Consider the following 7238-nt stretch of genomic DNA (forward strand, 5'->3'; position numbering starts at 1 on the left):
GGGGCCGGGACCCTCCTCCGTGTCCTCCTGTGGCCCAGTCCAAGGGGCCTGGGCCTGGCCGGGGCTGCATTGGACCCCGACCACCCTGGCGTGTGGACTCGCTAAAAATCGGCCATTAGATATTGGATTCCAGCTTCCTGGAGGTCATTTCACTAATGAGTGCACCGGAAAGAGTTTCCTAATCCATCTGTGAGGGTGGCAACTGAAAGAGAATTTGAAAGCTGACAGAATAGGCGAGGGAAGGCATAGGAGATTTCCACACCCAGCAAGGAAGACTTTCCCGAAATGGAAGAAAGAAACGAGCAAACAGAGACACCGGTAGCCCACCCGGAAAAGAGTCTGCCCCTTAGAGAAAGCACCCTGACCAGGTTCACCCGTGGGTGGGTGGGTGGCGAGCTAGCGGCATTCAGAAGAGCGAGGCCCGCAGTCTGTGCGGAAGACACCTGCGCTCGGGTGTGTGTGGCGGCGCGATTCACAAGCAGCTCTAGACGTTAAACCCAGGAGAAGCCAGGGAGTTCCCAACGCCCCAGGTGTCCTCAGCCCACGACTGGCTGCTGTGGGAATGCGAAGCCCGGCTCCTGGTCTCAGAGCGGGGTTCCCAGGAGGATCAGGCTGAAGCTGGGACTCGGAATCAAAGCGTCCCCTCGCATGGCCACCCCCTTCCCCTTCCTGCTCCTCTACTCCTGGTGCCCCTCCATCCAGGGGCCAGACCTTAAAGAGTCACCGCAAGAGAATCCTGGTCCCAAAGGAGCCTTCTGGGGGACCGGTGCTGAGAGAGGTTGTGGGCATGGCCCGCTGGGGCTCTGCCCGACCCAGGGCTGAGAGATGCCACCTCCCAGCTCTGGGTCCCTGCAGGAAGTGTTGGCAAGCACAGGGCCGGTCCTCCAAAGGCCCAGGTGCAGGGAGCCCAGGCCAAGCAGCCTGTGGAAGAAGCCACTTGCCGTGCCACCCCGGGAACAGGACTGCAGGCCCTGGCCCTTCCCACGTCCTCCTCCTCCTCCTCCCCCCCGGCCCCCCCCCACAGGGCACAGGGCTCAGAGACACCTCAGACTCTTGCTACCCAAAGTGCAAAGGGCATCAGTTGCTCCTCCACCCCCCCCCCCCCCCCGCCCAGCAGACCACGTTGTCCAGCCAGCCCCCGGGCCTCCCTGGGGTGCCCAGCACAAAAGTGCAGACACCCACCGGACCCTCAATCTCAGTTTTCGGATGTTTTTGCCACTCTAAGGACCCGCAGGCCAGCTGGGCCTTCGGGCAGGACAGAGAGCCCCGGAATCCGACGTGGAGAGCTGCGTGTACGTCCCCATCAGGAGGCGGTCCCCACCTCCTCCGCGGCTCTCCCCTTGCGGGGAGCGGCAGCCCAGCCGGCAGCCGCAGGGCCTCAGGGAAGACACCAGGCTGGGCCCCCGCGGCACAGCGGGGGCACGTCCCCCGCACTCACGCGACTTAGGGACGGCTGCTGGAGACTGCTGCGGCCACCCTGCTGCCGGGTTTCTGGAGGGCTTCCTGGAAGCAGCGTCCACACCAAGCCCTTGGAAGGCCCAGGCGACGGAGGAGCCGGTCAGGCAGGGGCCGAGGACGGTGAGAGGCCGGGCGGGCGGGAAGGAGCATGTCAGGCAGGGGCAGAGGACGGTGACAGGCCGGGCGGGGAGGAGCCGGTCAGGCGGGGGCCCAGGACAGTGACGGGCCTGGCCGGGGAGGAGTGCCTCAGGCAGGGGCAGAGGAGACGGGGGCTGGGTAAGGGTTAGGGTGACAGTTAGGGCACAATTCACAATCGCAAAGACGTGGAAGCCACCCGAGTGCCCATCCATCCAGGAGTGCATCAATAAAATGTGGCGCGTGGACACCACGGAGTGCCATTCGGCTGTGAGGAGCAGCGGTGAGAGGGCGCCTCTCGTGTTCTCCTGGCCAGAGCTGGAACCCGTTCCAGTAAGCCAGGTATCCCAAGAATGGACACACGAGCACCACGTGAGCGCGCTCACCAGCAAATTGGTACGAACGGATGGACGCCTAAGTGGACAGAGAGGAGTCACCTTCATCGGGTGGGTGTCGGGCGGGTGGGGGGAGGGGAGGGGCATACACATCCATTAGGCATGGGGTGGGTGCGCACCGACTGGGGGATGGGCGCACTTGAAGCTCTGACCCGAGGGGGGAGGCTTGGAGAGGGCAAGGCACCCGACCTTAACATTGGTACCCCCACAATACGCTGGAACAACATGAGAGGTATATGAATAAGAACACAGGGGGGGGGGCCGGGCGCGGTGGCTCACGCCTGTAATCCTAGCTCTCTGGGAGGCCGAGGCGGGCGGATTGCTCCAGGTCAGGAGTTCGAAACCAGCCTGAGCAAGAGCGAGACCCCGTCTCTACTAAAAATAGAAAGAAATTAATTGGCCAACTAATATATATAGAAAAACACAGCCGGGCGTGGTGGTGCATGCCTGTAGTCCCAACTACTCGGGAGGCTGAGGCAGCAGGATTGCTTGAGCCCGGAGATTGAGGTTGCTGTGAGCTAGGCTGACGCCATGGCACTCACTCTAGCCTGGGCAGCAAAACGAGACTCTGTCTCAAAAAAAAAAAAAAAAAAGAACACAGGGGGGAGGGGGGCACGGGCAACACATGTCACCTGAATACTTGTACTCCCATCATCTGCTTGAAGAGAGAGAGAAAAGAAAATGCAATCATAGAGGTAAGAGACACTTTTTAAAAATAATGAATCCGAAGAGAAAAGTAAAAGGAGGCCTGTGGAGCAGGTCTGGGTGTGACTCCGGATCCCCCAACATCAGGTGCCACCACCAAAGATTCCTGCGTGTAGCCCATAGAACCCCAAAAGCAACGGGACGAGTTCTGGTCACATACTCCCTCAAAATGACATCCTGGCCTTCTTCTGGAACTCCCTCCCCTCTCAGACTCTCAAGGTTTCCTCCAGCGTGTCGGTTCCCACAGAGCAGACCTTTGGTCTGAGACCTGACAGTCCAGATGCCACGCATGCTGCCGCGTGGCGGCGGTGTCGCGGCTTGGGACAAGAGGAGGCCCCACGGTGCGGGCTGGGGCGCCAGGCACCGCGCGGGCGCTGAGAGTGGGGGTGACCCGCACCCCGGGCCGCCGCCGCGCTCCCAGAAAGGGGACAGAACAAGAGGCAAAAAAAAAAAAAAAAAAAAGCAGCAGCCTGTGGCACCCGGTATTCCCAGGCGGTCTCCCATCCAAGTACTAACCAGGCCCGACCCTGCTTAGCTTCCGAGACCAGACGAGATCGGGGGGGTTCAGGGTGGTGTGGCCCTAGACGGCGGCGGAGGGCGCCCCTGCCCCGCTCGAGAAGCCGAGCCTCTCTGGGCTTCCCCGCCGCCGCCTCCCGCCCCAGGCCCCGCGCCGGGCCGGGCCGGTTGAGTTCGCAGGGACGGGGGTGATGGGCGGGGCGGGGCGGGGCGGGGCGGGGGGCTGTCTCTCTATACACACACACACACTCACACTCACTCACACTCACACAAGATGCGCCTCCACGGCTGGACTCGCCAAGGTGGAGCCCTCCCAGCCCCCCTCGTCTCCTCGCCCGGCCTCCTTCACCTACCCGCTGCCCACCCCCAGCGCGTCGCTGCCTCCCGCTGACTGCGCACGCGCGGGACGCTCGCCCTTTGACCCCAGCCAGGGGCCGCCCTCCCCCACAACCCCTTTCAGCTGCGCCCCCCCCCCTCGCCCTGTGGGTGGGCTGCCGCCTATTCCCCCCGGGCCAGGGCTGGGGCACAGCCAGTGTATGGGGCGTCTCTCTCTGGGGATGTGTCCCATGGGTGGGGTGGGGTGGCGTGGTTTGGGGGGCGCTGAAGAAATCAGTCCCCTCCATCTCCTACCTCTGGAAAACGCCCAAGCCCGTGGAGAACTGCCGGCACCGCTTCGTGGGGGCCGGGACCCTCCTCCGTGTCCTCCTGTGGCCCAGTCCAAGGGGCCTGGGCCTGGCCGGGGCTGCATTGGACCCCGACCACCCTGGCGTGTGGACTCGCTAAAAATCGGCCATTAGATATTGGATTCCAGCTTCCTGGAGGTCATTTCACTAATGAGTGCACCGGAAAGAGTTTCCTAATCCATCTGTGAGGGTGGCAACTGAAAGAGAATTTGAAAGCTGACAGAATAGGCGAGGGAAGGCATAGGAGATTTCCACACCCAGCAAGGAAGACTTTCCCGAAATGGAAGAAAGAAACGAGCAAACAGAGACACCGGTAGCCCGCCCGGAAAAGAGTCTGCCCCTTAGAGAAAGCACCCTGACCAGGTTCACCCGTGGGTGGGTGGGTGGCGAGCTAGCGGCATTCAGAAGAGCGAGGCCCGCAGTCTGTGCGGAAGACACCTGCGCTCGGGTGTGTGTGGCGGCGCGATTCACAAGCAGCTCTAGACGTTAAACCCAGGAGAAGCCAGGGAGTTCCCAACGCCCCAGGTGTCCTCAGCCCACGACTGGCTGCTGTGGGAATGCGAAGCCCGGCTCCTGGTCTCAGAGCGGGGTTCCCAGGAGGATCAGGCTGAAGCTGGGACTCGGAATCAAAGCGTCCCCTCGCATGGCCACCCCCTTCCCCTTCCTGCTCCTCTACTCCTGGTGCCCCTCCATCCAGGGGCCAGACCTTAAAGAGTCACCGCAAGAGAATCCTGGTCCCAAAGGAGCCTTCTGGGGGACCGGTGCTGAGAGAGGTTGTGGGCATGGCCCGCTGGGGCTCTGCCCGACCCAGGGCTGAGAGATGCCACCTCCCAGCTCTGGGTCCCTGCAGGAAGTGTTGGCAAGCACAGGGCCGGTCCTCCAAAGGCCCAGGTGCAGGGAGCCCAGGCCAAGCAGCCTGTGGAAGAAGCCACTTGCCGTGCCACCCCGGGAACAGGACTGCAGGCCCTGGCCCTTCCCACGTCCTCCTCCTCCTCCTCCCCCCCGGCCCCCCCCCACAGGGCACAGGGCTCAGAGACACCTCAGACTCTTGCTACCCAAAGTGCAAAGGGCATCAGTTGCTCCTCCACCCCCCCCCCCCGCCCAGCAGACCACGTTGTCCAGCCAGCCCCCGGGCCTCCCTGGGGTGCCCAGCACAAAAGTGCAGACACCCACCGGACCCTCAATCTCAGTTTTCGGATGTTTTTGCCACTCTAAGGACCCGCAGGCCAGCTGGGCCTTCGGGCAGGACAGAGAGCCCCGGAATCCGACGTGGAGAGCTGCGTGTACGTCCCCATCAGGAGGCGGTCCCCACCTCCTCCGCGGCTCTCCCCTTGCGGGGAGCGGCAGCCCAGCCGGCAGCCGCAGGGCCTCAGGGAAGACACCAGGCTGGGCCCCCGCGGCACAGCGGGGGCACGTCCCCCGCACTCACGCGACTTAGGGACGGCTGCTGGAGACTGCTGCGGCCACCCTGCTGCCGGGTTTCTGGAGGGCTTCCTGGAAGCAGCGTCCACACCAAGCCCTTGGAAGGCCCAGGCGACGGAGGAGCCGGTCAGGCAGGGGCCGAGGACGGTGAGAGGCCGGGCGGGCGGGAAGGAGCATGTCAGGCAGGGGCAGAGGACGGTGACAGGCCGGGCGGGGAGGAGCCGGTCAGGCGGGGGCCCAGGACAGTGACGGGCCTGGCCGGGGAGGAGTGCCTCAGGCAGGGGCAGAGGAGACGGGGGCTGGGTAAGGGTTAGGGTGACAGTTAGGGCACAATTCACAATCGCAAAGACGTGGAAGCCACCCGAGTGCCCATCCATCCAGGAGTGCATCAATAAAATGTGGCGCGTGGACACCACGGAGTGCCATTCGGCTGTGAGGAGCAGCGGTGAGAGGGCGCCTCTCGTGTTCTCCTGGCCAGAGCTGGAACCCGTTCCAGTAAGCCAGGTATCCCAAGAATGGACACACGAGCACCACGTGAGCGCGCTCACCAGCAAATTGGTACGAACGGATGGACGCCTAAGTGGACAGAGAGGAGTCACCTTCATCGGGTGGGTGTCGGGCGGGTGGGGGGAGGGGAGGGGCATACACATCCATTAGGCATGGGGTGGGTGCGCACCGACTGGGGGATGGGCGCACTTGAAGCTCTGACCCGAGGGGGGAGGCTTGGAGAGGGCAAGGCACCCGACCTTAACATTGGTACCCCCACAATACGCTGGAACAACATGAGAGGTATATGAATAAGAACACAGGGGGGGGGGCCGGGCGCGGTGGCTCACGCCTGTAATCCTAGCTCTCTGGGAGGCCGAGGCGGGCGGATTGCTCCAGGTCAGGAGTTCGAAACCAGCCTGAGCAAGAGCGAGACCCCGTCTCTACTAAAAATAGAAAGAAATTAATTGGCCAACTAATATATATAGAAAAACACAGCCGGGCGTGGTGGTGCATGCCTGTAGTCCCAACTACTCGGGAGGCTGAGGCAGCAGGATTGCTTGAGCCCGGAGATTGAGGTTGCTGTGAGCTAGGCTGACGCCATGGCACTCACTCTAGCCTGGGCAGCAAAACGAGACTCTGTCTCAAAAAAAAAAAAAAAAAAGAACACAGGGGGGAGGGGGGCACGGGCAACACATGTCACCTGAATACTTGTACTCCCATCATCTGCTTGAAGAGAGAGAGAAAAGAAAATGCAATCATAGAGGTAAGAGACACTTTTTAAAAATAATGAATCCGAAGAGAAAAGTAAAAGGAGGCCTGTGGAGCAGGTCTGGGTGTGACTCCGGATCCCCCAACATCAGGTGCCACCACCAAAGATTCCTGCGTGTAGCCCATAGAACCCCAAAAGCAACGGGACGAGTTCTGGTCACATACTCCCTCAAAATGACATCCTGGCCTTCTTCTGGAACTCCCTCCCCTCTCAGACTCTCAAGGTTTCCTCCAGCGTGTCGGTTCCCACAGAGCAGACCTTTGGTCTGAGACCTGACAGTCCAGATGCCACGCATGCTGCCGCGTGGCGGCGGTGTCGCGGCTTGGGACAAGAGGAGGCCCCACGGTGCGGGCTGGGGCGCCAGGCACCGCGCGGGCGCTGAGAGTGGGGGTGACCCGCACCCCGGGCCGCCGCCGCGCTCCCAGAAAGGGGACAGAACAAGAGGCAAAAAAAAAAAAAAAAAAAAGCAGCAGCCTGTGGCACCCGGTATTCCCAGGCGGTCTCCCATCCAAGTACTAACCAGGCCCGACCCTGCTTAGCTTCCGAGACCAGACGAGATCGGGGGCGTTCAGGGTGGTGTGGCCCTAGACGGCGGCGGAGGGCGCCCCTGCCCCGCTCGAGAAGCCGAGCCTCTCTGGGCTTCCCCGCCGCCGCCTCCCGCCCCAG

General features: G+C 62.4%; 1 non-coding gene and 1 pseudogene across 1 annotated transcript; both read right to left on the minus strand.

The window, feature by feature from the left end:
* Positions 1–3160: 3160 nt before the first annotated feature.
* LOC142869387 (uncharacterized) lies at positions 3161–3279 on the minus strand (annotated as a pseudogene).
* A 3764-nt stretch (positions 3280–7043) lies between these two features.
* Positions 7044–7162, minus strand: LOC142869385 (5S ribosomal RNA). The gene has a single exon (XR_012918015.1). It is a non-coding gene; the product is annotated as a 5S ribosomal RNA (ribosomal RNA).
* Positions 7163–7238: the final 76 nt, after the last annotated feature.

The sequence above is a fragment of the Microcebus murinus genome, unplaced genomic scaffold, assembly GCF_040939455.1.
Source record: "Microcebus murinus isolate Inina unplaced genomic scaffold, M.murinus_Inina_mat1.0 scaf073_hap2_Mmur4.0, whole genome shotgun sequence".
Lineage (NCBI taxonomy): Eukaryota > Metazoa > Chordata > Mammalia > Primates > Cheirogaleidae > Microcebus > Microcebus murinus.